Source organism: Tupaia chinensis, unplaced genomic scaffold (genome assembly GCF_000334495.1).
Source record: "Tupaia chinensis unplaced genomic scaffold, TupChi_1.0 Scaffold140086_1, whole genome shotgun sequence".
NCBI lineage: Eukaryota > Metazoa > Chordata > Mammalia > Scandentia > Tupaiidae > Tupaia > Tupaia belangeri.
The window spans coordinates 190,609-203,525 of NW_006199965.1; the positions used below are offsets into that span (position 1 = coordinate 190,609).

Consider the following 12,917-nt stretch of genomic DNA (forward strand, 5'->3'; position numbering starts at 1 on the left):
CCGAGCTGTCAGCCTCTCGCGTACCCGCCTAGGAGGAGCCAGGACACGCGTAGCGCGGGCGCCAGGTGAGGGCGCGGGTGGCCAGGTTGCGAGCCCGAGCCTGGGGGGCTGCGTTGACCGAGCGCTTGCGTGGGTGTCCTCTCCGCGTCGTACCTGCGTACCATTTCTCAGACGCCGAGGCCCAGAGGCAAGTGTCGTTGCCCGGCGAGGGCTGGCGGAGAATCCAGTCCCAGTCTTTCCGCGCCCCTATCGGCCTCCAGTCTAGGCAGATCTGATTGGCCTGGAGAAGCCCAGCCTGGCAGCTGGCGGTGTCTTTCCCAGTCCCTTATCAGCGGGGACACGGCCCAAGACTCCTGGCTGGGTCACTTCTTCCTTGCCAACATGGTCCTCGAGATCGTCAGCTCTGCTGGGCATGACTTCCCCTCCCGAGAACATCGAGGGTGGAACTCAGGGCTCCCGTGGGGCCCTTCTGCTTAGGGCATTCTGAGTTCTGGAGCTAACCCAAAGAGGCCTCTCTTGGGAGAATGGGCAGGACTGACGTTTCCGGGTTAGAAAGGGGGTGGGAGGGCAGTGCCGGCTTCTCAGGAATCTGCCCCAGGTTAGGGGAGGAGGGAGAGTCAGCCTCTCCTCACTGGAGGCTTTGCGGGTGGGGCTTGGATACTCCCAGGTGGAGCATGTGGTCCGGGAAACCCCAGCTCTGCCTCCTGGGGATCCCCCCTCCAGTTGCTATCGTAGGTCTCTTTTCATAGGTGAGGAAACTGAGGTTCTGAAAGCTTAGGCCTCTTGCCTAAAGTCTCAGTCAGACTTGACAATACAGAGCTTGGTTCCGGGTCCATCGGGCTTCAGTCTGAGTCCCTGACACTCAGGATTTGAGTCTTTAATCTCATCACAAGGGAGTTACTTATCCTCTCTCCTTTGGACCCTCTTCCTTCCTGGCTTTGGGGAGAAGAGTTGAGGGAAGTCAGAAAGGAAACTTTTTTCTTTTCTTTTCTTTTATGGCTAGAGGGCCTATGTGCTTGCCAGAGACAGAGAGAGATAGGAGAAAGCACCTCTCATGGGGCATGGTCACATCACAATCCATTGTCCTCTATCTCCTCCTCCTTTGGGGATTTTGGCCACACACACACACACACACACACACACACACACGTCTGGTGTATTGCTGAAGCCAGCAGTTCCAGGACTCGAACCACTACTGTGCGGTCAGCCTTGTGGGATCCAGCTGCTTTAACCACCAGTCCACGGAGCTGGCCCCCAAACAAGTTATTTTTTCATTTTCTCAACAAATATTTCTTGACTATGCCCTACCCTCTCCCTGATGTGTTTTCCTCAATAACCGTATCCACCTCAGGTCCTTTGTATCGTCCTTATTATCTTCCCCTAATGTGATGGGAGGCAGGGGCTGGGCAGATGAGGAATTCAAAATCCAGGGGCCCCCAAAATCTCCCCAATCAAGATAAGTAATGCTGACATTTATTGGCCATTTGCTGTGTGTTCTGCCATGGAAGGTCAGCTCAGCCTTGATGGAGCACAGTCCCTCAGCTCTGTCACAATTACAGGTGCATTCCCCTGAGCAGCTGTCCCACTTCTAGGCAATAGGCAAAATGATGTGGGTGCAGTGACTGTGCAGTGTGGTCGTGATGGGCAGAAACAGCACACACACTAGGTGGCCATCAGGAGGGAGATGGGAGATAACACTGTGCAGCTGTGGAAACAGACATGGACGTTCTTCATCTACTGGTGTGGCAGCAAGAACAGCATGTATTATTGAGTGAGAAGAGCAAGGTGGAAACCACGTACACAGCCTGATGCCAGATGTGGAGAAAAAGAGAAAGAAAGAATGTCTGTTCATACTTGAAGCATCTGCCTAAAAGTCTCCCTGGAAGAGTATGTGTCTGTCTTGTTACGGTGGTGCCTGGAGGTTGTTGTGTGTTTTTTTTTTTTTTTTTTAATTTAATTTCCTTTAGGGTTTTTTGAATTTTGAGCCATATGCATGCATCACTTGAGATATGGATATGTATACAAATCTCTATTCTCCTGTCTATTATCTGTCATTGACTCACTGTGTGACTTTGGGCAAATTTCTTTGCATTTCTGGGCTGAGATAAACCATGATGCTGAGCTCAGGCTTGGGCAGAGGGCAATCTAGGACAGAAAGTGGGCTTTGCTGAGGGTCTGCTTCAATTCCTACCTCCCTCATCGTGTGTTCCAAGCCCATCCTTAGGGCCTTGCATGTGTGTCTTTCATCCAGTCCCTACTGCAAGCCCCTTTATTCTCATTTTGCAAACTCAGGTTGCAAACCAAGACCCAGAAGCTCAAGTTGGTGGAGGTAGAATATAAGTGGGCCAGGAATAAGCTTGATGTCTTAATTTCTGCACCCACGCCACCCCCACAGCCTGCTCGCCTTTCCCTTCCTGAGGTTTTTGCAAGGCTGTCAGGCAAGGCTGACTCCTGGGCAGGTCAGGGCACGAGTGTCTGGGAAGACACCAGAAATAGCTTGGGGCCTGGTGTGGCCCTGGCCCTGGAGGATGGCCAGCTGGATGTCTGTGACCTGGACAGCTGGGCTGAAACTGAGCTGGGCTGCCCTCTGGCTAACTCCCTCCCCACCGTCTGGAGCCTTCTTGATCCTCAGGGCTAGTTGAGGGCCTCTCTGTCTGTACCTATGTTTGGCTGGGCTCCTGCTGCAGGGGCAGAGAGAAAACAGGTGGACGTAAGGGGTAAGGGGGTGGAAAAAAGAGGTGTGTATGGAATGACATGAACATTATAAACATCAGGAACCACACCTCCCACCCCCTTAACAAAGAATACAAATTACTAACTGCTCTTGAGCACTTACTGTATGCTAAGTACTTCGTAAGTATGTGATGTGAGGAGGTTATTAGTGCTGGCATTTCCATCTTCCAGAGGAGATTTACTGGTGTGCACAGGGTTCTCCAGAGGTGGAACTGGAATCCGGGGAGTCTGGCTCCAGATTCTGCACTCTTTTGTTGTTGTTTTGAATATAGTTAAAAAAGAAAAGAAAAATTCATATATAACGTGTGTGCGTGTATAAAATAAAAGACAATTTACCATCTTATCCACCTTTTAAGTATATGGTCCAGTGGCATTAAGTACATTTACACTGTTGTATGGTTACCACTATCATCCATTTTCCAGAATGTTTTCACCTTCCCAAAGGGAAACCCATACCCACTAAATAATGATTCACCCTTCCCCCCTACTCCCAGCCCCTGGCAACCATCACTCTCTTCCTTCCTTCCTTCCTTCCTTCCTTCCTTCCTTCCTTCCTTCCTTCCTTCCTTCTTTCTTTCTTTCTTTCTTTCTTTCTTTCTTTCTTTCTTTCTTTCTTTCTTTCTTTCTTTCTTTCTTTCTTTCTTTTTTCCTTTTAGAGGTTTTTGCACTACCCCAAAGAGAGAGACAGAGACAGTGAGAGGGAAAGTGAGAAATCACAACTGGGGGGGGGTAGGGTGATGGCCACCCAGCAATTCCTTCTCCTCCACTCTCCTCCTGGGATCTTGGGCATGCACGCACACACACCTGGTGTGAGTTTCAAGCCACTGGGCCCAGACCTCGAACTGCATTTGGTTATGTGGGAGTCCTGCACGCTACTGCTATGCCATCTGCTGGCCCCTGGCCTAAGTCTTTGAAATAAGGTGTGTCTTTTACATCTACAGCACATTTCAGTTAGGGCTAATAGTATCTTAAGTGTTTTTAATTCGCAAGAGAGAGAGAGAGAAAGGGAAAGTGAGAAAACAAGCCTCCAGATTTGAGACTCAACCAGCAGTCAGCCACGTGGGAGTCCAGTGCCCCAACCACCATGCCACCTGCTGGTCTCATCATTCTACTTTCTGTCTCTATGAACTTATCTGCTGTAGATATCTCATACAGGTGGATTCATACAGTATTTGTCCTGTCGTGACTGGCTTATTGCGCTCGGCATGTCCTCAAGGTTCATCCATGTACCATGTGTCAGCATTCTCTTCCTTTTTTATATTTATAGAGATCGTAAATGGCTTTATTCGTGATTTTAGAATTGGGCAATACTTCATTTCATAAAATAGAGTGTTTCCAGAATGTCCTTTTTAGGGCTGAGTAATATTCTGTCTTCTTTATATACCACATGTGGTTTATCTGTCCATCTGCTGATGGACTCATGGATTGCTCTCTCTTCTGGCTGTTGTGAAGAGTGCTGCTATGAACAGATAGATGTACAGATGTTTCTTCAAGTCTCTGATTTAATTCGTTTGGGTATGTACCCAGAAATAGAATTGCTGGATGATCTTATGATAATTCTGTTTAATTTCTTGTGAAACTGCCTTACTGTTTTCCACAGTGGCTGCATCATTTTACATTTTCACCAGCAGTGCACAAGGTTCTAATTTCTTTCTTTTTTTTTTTTTCAGGGATACACATTTTTATTTTTTTCATGTTTAATGATCTTTAATTCAAATGTAAAATTTCTTTTTTAAATTTACATACATTTATTTATTTATTTATTTATTTATTTATTTATTTATTTATTTATTTATTTATTTATTTATTTATTTATTTATTTATTTATTTATTTATTTATTTATTTATTTATTTATTTATTGGAGAGGTTTTTGCTATAAGGCGTGTGCGCTCGCCAGACAGAGACAGACAGAGAGACATACAAAATGAGATTTCCCATCTAGAATACACTGTATATTGGATCAATCAAGCACATCAACATATGTGTTATTGTCAACAAATACTTTTCCATTTCTTGTTTCCTGTATATTTTGCTTTTTTCCCCATCCTTGATTCCCTCTCTCTCACCGTCTGCCATCTCCCACCCTCCTCCCACACTGCCTCTGGTATCCATAGTTTCTTTCTATGCCTTTTCCCTCCCACATTTTATTGATTCACTAAAGATCTTAATTAATCTAAATATTTTCAATAGCAAGCATAGCTGATATATACATATCCATGAACACAAGTCTGACTTTAGGCATAAACCTCAGTGAATAGAATGAGCAAACTGTTAAGTAGCACCTAGTTGGGGCTATATAGCTTACTGCAGTCATCAAATAGGTATTTTTAATGCTTTTCTTTTTTTTTAATTTCAAGAAATGCAGTTTTCGTGTTTTTTTTTTTTCCTGAAACATTTTTTAAAAATTAATTAATTTAGGGACCAGCAGTTAGCGTAATGGCTATGTTGCTGGACTCCCATGTAGTCAACTGCGGTTCGAGGCCCAGACCCAGTGGCTTAAACTCACGCCAGGCACGTGTGCATGCGTGCCCAAGATCCCGAGAGGAGAATGTCTTGCTTTCTGTCTCTCTGTCTCTCTGTCTCTGTCTTTCTGGCGAGTGCACACGCCCTATAGCGAAAACCTCCCCCCACAAAATTAATTAATTTATATTCATTCCCTAAGCATCGTCACGGCATACAAAATGTGATTTCCCATCCAGAATATACTGCATAGTGGCTTAATCGTTATCATCAATAATTTTCCATTTCTAGTTTCATATATATATATATTTTTACCCCTATTTCTGATCCCCTGCCCTTTTCTACCCTCTTCTTTTTTTAAATTTAAATTGTTTATTTATTTTTTATTATCATCATAATCTTGTTTATATTACATTGGATTGCATATAACTTTACAGTGTATTCCATTGCTTTTTCAAAAGGGAATGCCATGCATGTCAGTCAATACAGAGACATTACTCTCCCCACTTCATCATTCAATATCTTTTCATTTTTTTCCCAATCATTATTATTATTATTCCAATTATTTTTTTAAACAGTCAATCACTATTTCTCATTTTGCTTGTAAAAAGACTTTACTCATCATGAAATACTTCTCAGACCAATCCAGTTGAGAATACTATACATGTCATCATCAACAGGTAATAAGCCATATCTGTTTCCCACTAACGTCCCACCTCCCTATTTGTTCTCTTGCTATTTTTTTCTATCCTCTTCTCTTCACCACTGCCCCCCACATTCCACACTGTCCTATTCCCTTTAAGTACTTTCACTGCTTTTATGTCCTCCAATATTTTGTTCTCTACCATAGAGTGCAGATATTTGGTGTATATTAAGTGGATACATACAATATCTTTCTTTCATAGCCTGGCTTACTTCACTCAGCAATAGATCCTCATATCTGACCACTTTCTATCAAATGCCAGGGTCCTGTTTTTTTTTTTTTTATAGCTGAGTAGTATTCCATAGAGTATATGTGCCACACTTTTCCAGTCTATTCATCAGTTTGTGGACATTTAGGTTGGTTCCATGTCTTGGCAATTGTGAATAATGCTGCAAAAAAATATGGAATGCTTCACGAATTTGCATGTCATCTTTGCACAGGGGCCATGCTAATCTTCTCTGTATCGTTCCATGTGCTGCCGAAGTGAGCACCCACCCTCTTCTCACACTATCTCTGGTGTTTACAGTTGTCTTCCATTCCTCCCCCCCACATTTTTATTGATCACACAATTTTTTAAATAATCTAACTACTTTCAATAGCAAGTTCAGCTGGTAATTTCAAGAAAAACAGTTTTAACTTTAATAAATCAAAGAAATGCTAAGGAACTTTGCTTAAAACTTAAAGCCAGGAAACAGGTTAGGACTCTGTTCAAATAGTAGGTACATGAACCTATTGACAGCTCAAGACAGGCCAAAAAACTTTAAAACCATACAACAAAGCCTAGAAGAAAATCAGCAATATTTTAGTCAAAAGTCACAAAATGCTATTTCACCGGTTCAGTCTCATGTACTTAATCTATCTTCTGTTGTGGTTCTATCTTCCCGATTGAATTCTGGGATATAATATTCAACTCCAGACTTGTCCCTGTGGTTAAGTTGGCCATTTTCTTAGATTCTGAACTCTTATTTCTGTGTGTCTGTATTTAATTTTCCTGATATAGCACTCTCTTGAGAACTTCTTGGAGATCTGGTCTGGTGCTGGGAAATTCTTTCAGGTTTTGTTTATCTGAGAATGTTCTTGTCTTTTCTTCCCATATGAAGGATAATTTTTCCAGATACAGTATTCTTGGTTGAAATTGCTTTTCCCTTAACACTTTGAATATATTTTCCCATTCTTTCCTTGCTTGCATTGTTTAAGATGAGAGGTCTGCTGTTAGCCTGATGGGATATCCTTTGTAGGTAATTTGCCGTTTCTCTCTTGCCAATCTTAGTATCTCGTCTTTGTCTGTGGTTTTGGTCAATGTGGCTATAATGTGTCTTGGAGAAGATCTTCTTGGGTTGATTCTATTTGGGTCCTTTGTATTTCTTGGGACAGGATCTTTGAATGCCTCTCTAGGTTTGGAAAGTTTTTCTGCAGGATTTCATGGAATAGATTATCAACACCCTTATAAATCTCTTCACCTTCTAGGATACTAATTATCTGGATGTTTGGATGTTTGATGGTATCTAGTATTTCTCTTATATTATTCCCATTTTTGGGGGCCATTTTCTCTGTCTTTGTGGGGGATTTTTCTAGGCCAGCAATTTTCTCTTCTACATCTGAGATTCTACTTTCTGTATGATCTAGTCTGCTTTTAATACTTTCAAGGGAGATTTGACTTCCTGTATTATAGCCTTCATCTCTAACAGGTCCATTTGATTATTTTTTAATATGTGTAATTCCTCTTTTAGATCTTGCAAGAATTTCCTCACCTGGAACTCGTCATCTCCTTTCTCTTTTCTCTTCTGCAGTTCATTGTCTCTCCTCTCTTCCATCTCTGTTAGCTTTGCCGTTATGAATATTCTAAATTCTTTACCAGACATTTCCATGATTTCCATTGAACTGTCTGTGGATGAAGAGGAGCTATTCTTTTCCCTTGGAGGAGAAGTATTTTCTTGCTTTCCCATATTTCTTGTGGCCCCATGGTGATTTGTAGTCATCTGATGGATGGTGTGTTTCTACCTAAATTTGAAGTTCAATCTGAGCGTTCAGGAGCATGCAGAAAGAGGTGATCTGGAATCTCTTTGCCATTCCGTTTTGATCCCTTTGTACAGCAGATTCAGTAGATATTGAGGAATATGTTAACCCTAATAGTAATTGGATGTTAGGGTATATTCCCTTAGATCCGTCTAGAAACACGGTGAATGGAGATTGAAGACCAGAGAGATGAGATAAAAGAAAAAGAAACAGAGAGAGAGAAACTACAACAACAACGACAACCAAGAAACAGAGAAAAAAAGAAGGAAAAAAAAACTAAAGAAAATGTTTTCTTTTTTTTTAAAAAAAGAAAAAAATAGAAAGCTGCTCGGCGCCTGAAATCACTAGTTCTCAGGAACCATGAAGGTGTATTCTTCTGAAGGCCTGCCCCTTGCCTCTCCTGGGTGGGAGGGGGAAAGGGGATTATTAACAAGATAAAGGTAAAGGAGGGGCTAAAGCTGAGGAAATACTTTACCTTAAAAGTTTTAAAAAGGAAAAATTACAAAAAATGAGAAGACAGAAGCAGAGACAGAGACAGAGAAAAAGCTTGAGGGGCTTTCTACCACTCGAGTTTGTGGGCTGGAAGCTGAATTATCAATAGAATAATTTTTTCCCTGAAATCACTAGTTCTCAGGAGCCATGGAGGTGTCTTCTTCTGAAGTCCTGCCCCTTGCCTCTCCACTCAGGTTTGTGGGCTGGAGGCTGAATTATCAGTAGAAAATCTTCATTTCTCTTTTTTCCCTGAAATCACTAGTTCTCAGGAGCCATGAAGGTGTTTTCTTTTTAAGGTGTGCCTCTTGCCTCTCTTGGTGTGGGGTCCTGGCTCCAGTGGCCTTTGCAGCCAGTTATGTGTTGCTTCAGTAGCATAGGGGTGGTGTCCCAGGCAGTGGCAAGCCCGAACCTGGGCAAGACGTAGGTTGTAATGGGTGTGCAGCCCTCTGCCCAGAGTCCGCTCTCCCTGCCTAATTTCTTGACATACTTATCAACACTTATTATTTTTTGTTTGTATTAAAAATTGTTTTTTCTTTCTTCCATGAATGAGAGAAATAGAGAGAGATGGTCAGACAGAGGATAGCCTCCCCCAACAGGGTCTTCATGCCATGATCCACTCCCAGCTTTAGCCAGACCTGGACCATGGGCACACGTGTGCCCAACATGTTTAGGGAGGTCTTGGACACAAACCTGGAAGCTTCCAGTGTGGGTCAGCCTTTCAGAACTGTGTTTTCCCTGCACCATCATCTTGTCCTTCTATTTTTATTTATTTTTATAATGGCCATCCTAATGGGTGTGATATGGTACTTTGTGGTTTCTTTAATGATTAGTGATGTTGAACCCCTTTTTTTCATGATTCTTGGCCATCTATGTATCTTTTTTGTGAAATGTCTATTTAAGTGACTCTACAGTCTTTGTTTTTTTCTTAAGATTTTTGCTATAGGGTAAGAGAGACAGAAAGAGACAGGGAGAGGGAAAGTGTGAAATCACCTCCCTGGGGTGGGTGGCCATGCCGAAATCCCTTCTCCTCCATTCTCCTTCTGGGATTTTGGGCACACACGCACATGCACCCTGTATGATTTTCAAGCTGCTAGATCTAGGACTTGAACCCACAACTAGTCCTGTCGGAGTCCAGCACTTTAACCATTATACCACCTGCTGGCCCCAACTGCACTCTTTTTAATTTTAGAGAGATTTTTGCTATAAGGCTCACTGGAGAGACAGAAACAGACAAGGCAAGAAATCACCCCCCAGGGGGGGATGGCTATGCCACAATCCCTTCTTCATTCTCCTCTTGGGATCTTAGGCATGCACACATACATGCCTGGTGTGAGTTTATGTCACTGGGTCTGGGACTCAAACCGCTGTTGACTATGTGGGAGTCCAGTGATGTAACCATTCCATTGTGGTCCTGACTCTAGCTATTCTCAAATTTGAACCTATGAGAATAATAGGTCAACATTCCAGGCTGGTAAAGGCCTCCCCTAGAAACTGGGCACCCAGGAGATCAGCTTGGTCGAGTAGTTATGACAGCTCACGTTCTGGTGGTATTTGCATGCACCGGCCTTGCGCTGGGCAGGAAGCAGCCTCGGGAGTCCTGCTGTACAGCTGGGGAAGCTGAGAAGTTGAGTATCTACCCCAGGGTTTCCGAGGTAATCACTGGTGGAGCTGGGTTTGAACTCAGGCAGGCTGGTTCTGGATCCATGCCACATCCTACAGAGGTGGCTGGGGCAGGCAGTGGCAAGGGCAGTGCAGGCAGCGGAACCAGTGTGTGCAAAGGTTTGGACGCAGTATTGGTCCCTGCAGGAAGACGACAGGGAAGGGTGTGATGGAGCTGCCGGTCCAGCAGGAAAGACAGGAAGCAAGTGATAAGTGAATATCTAAAATGACAGGAGGAGGGCGAATGCTGGGAAGGGAACAAAATGGTGAGAGAGTTGGTGGGAGCCGCTTAGGCCAGGGAGGCCTCTCTGAGGAGATGACATTTGAAGTGAGACCTGGGGGAAGTGAGGGAAATTTCAGGCAGAGGACAGCTGCGGAGGCCCTGAGGCAGGAAAGGTCTTGGTGTGTTCAGGAACAGCAGAGGGCTTTGGCTGGCCCAGGAAATGGTTGGAGATTAGCTATCCAACTGGGCCAGGACTGAGTCCTGGAGTGATAAGATCTGATTCCCTTGAGGCCCAGTCTAGGAAACCATAGTCTTTTTTTTTTTTAAGAGAGATTTTTTTTTGAGGTTGTGTGTACTGCCTGAGAGACAGAAAGACAGAAAGTGAAAAATCACCCCCCCCCCAGGGGGATGGCCATGCCTCAGTTCATTTTGGGCAAGCATGCACACACGCCTGGCGTAAGTTTTTTGTTTTTTTTTTTTGGAGTTTTTTTTTGGAGAGATTTTCACTATAGGGTGCGTGCACTTGCCAGACAGAGACATAGAGACAGAAAGCGAGAAATCACCCCCTAGGGGGGATGGTCACGCCGCAATCCCTTCTCCTCCATTCTCCTCTCGGGATCTTGGGCACGCACACACACGCGCCTGGTGTGAGTTTTAAGCCACCAGGTCCGGGACTTGAACCGCGGTTGACTACGTGGGAGTCCAGCGACATAGCCATTACGCTAACTGCTGGTTCCCACGCCTGGCGTAAGTTTTAAGCTACCTGGTCTGGGACTTGAACCGCAGTCGACTATGTGGGAATCCAGTGATGTAACCATTATGCCATCTGCTGGTCCCAGGAAACGTAGATCCTTCAGGGGTTCCCTGAGACACTTCTGGTGAGTAGCCAAAGCCCAACACTGAAAACTGTCCCTTCCACCTCCCCTTCCAGACCCTAGCCTGGGTCCAAATCCTGGCTCTACCATATACCAGCTGTGTGACCTCTGGCAAGAGACTTCACCTCTCTGTGCCTCAATGATCTTTTCTGGAAAATGGACATAATAGCAGTACCCACACAGGGTAGGTGTGCGGATTAAGTGTGTTAATATGCATGTAAAGTGTTTGTGACAGCACCTGGTACCAAGAACATGCTCAGAATCCCTTAGTTCTTCCTTTTTTTATTATGAAAGTAGTTGCTTTGACTACCATCAGTGCCCAAAGGAGTCTCCTTCCTCCTTCCCCCCTTGTTGCCTCAGTGGAGGACCAGGTGGAGACCCAGGAGACCTTTGGGGGGAATCACGGTCTTGTTGACCCCTCCCTCTGAAATCAGGATGGAGGAGGAAGCACTGAGCTGAGAGGGGAGGAAAGCCAGTGGGGTTACTTCCTGCCTTCTCACATCCCCATTCCAGTCCTGACCCAGCCCCCACCAGGCACAGACATGTACCTGGGCCCTCTTTGGACACCTGGCTCCAGCATCCCAGTGGAAATGGCCTTGCAAATGTGCCCACCTGAAGTGACACACAGGCTTGGGCTGGTGGAAGAGACTGTCACTTCCCTCCCAGGCCTCCTTCCTGCAGGACTGTAGTCTCATCTGTGAAATGGGGACTAGACAGTTCCTCCCCGCCAGGGGGTTCCGAAGGTTTAACTGACCACAGCATCTGGGGTGCAGAAGTGCTAGTTATTATTACTAACTTGGCTGCCCTTACTGATGTCCACCGTTTGCACAGAGCTGCTGCAGGCACCCTCAGGCCTTTGGAGCTCACACTGGCCTGGTCCAGAAGGTGGATGTCTCCTCACTTGAGGAATGGAGGGCAGGAGAGGTCCAGCCGCCTGCTGAGGTGACAGACACACAGGTGGAAAGGGAGGCATTAAGGTTTAGTCTGGAGAGAAAGTACCCAGGTTGGATTCCCCAGGGTGACTTTAGGCAAGTGACTCAGCCTGTCCCAGCCTCGGTCAACTGGGTAACAATAGAATTCCCCTTAGATTAAAAGGGGTTCCTCTCAGGGAAAGCTTTTTCCCCCGTGCCTGGCACAGTGACCATTAACTGGCCGTCACTGTGACTGTGAGGGAGGGGTCCAGTGTTTCCATCTCTAAAATGGGTACAACCTGCCTGAGCGGGCCATGGGGACTCCCTGCACCAGATGTATGGTGGGCGGGCCCCGGCTCCCGGAAGAACTTTCCCGGGTAGGCGGGCAGCGGATTGCACCGGGTTCCGGTGCGGGGCCACCGACCAGCGCAGGAGCTCGGCTCCAGCCCCTGCCAGGCTATCCTTCCCCGTTTTGGGTAATACCTGGGCTTGCGGGTTCACCTGCGGGCGGCCGCCGGAAGTTGCGCAAACGCGGGCTACTTGAGTTCCAGGTGGGCAGGGCTGGAGGCGCGCAGGGCAGCGGCGCGGGCGCCACCAGGTACGTGCGGGTAGGGCAAGGGACTACCAGCGGGGATGGGGGCAGCCTGGGCATCCCCTCTCCTCGGGATGGCGGGGCCAGGGCAGCGGAGACCTTTCGGCTTTCGGCTAAATGGGACCGAAGGGATCGTGTCGTCAGCCCTTTAATTTGAGAGCTAGGCCAACCCGGGTTCAGAGGCGCGACGAGCGGTGGTGGTACAAAGCGTGCCGCCCGGCTCGCGGCCCCCCCCGCCGCCGGGAGGCCCCA

The 12,917-nt window shown here is 45.9% G+C and overlaps 1 protein-coding gene and 1 pseudogene across 1 annotated transcript in view; one reads left to right on the forward strand and one right to left on the reverse strand.

Annotated features, from left to right (window-relative positions):
• Window positions 1–6,292: 6,292 nt before the first annotated feature.
• LOC114004770 (uncharacterized) lies at window positions 6,293–6,392 on the reverse strand (annotated as a pseudogene).
• A 6,112-nt stretch (window positions 6,393–12,504) lies between these two features.
• Window positions 12,505–12,917, forward strand: part of FAM110A (family with sequence similarity 110 member A) — a gene marked incomplete at its 3' end in the record, with an annotated part of 5,214 nt that continues 4,801 nt past the window's right edge. Inside the window, 1 exon segment of the mRNA XM_006162503.3 lies at window positions 12,505–12,671.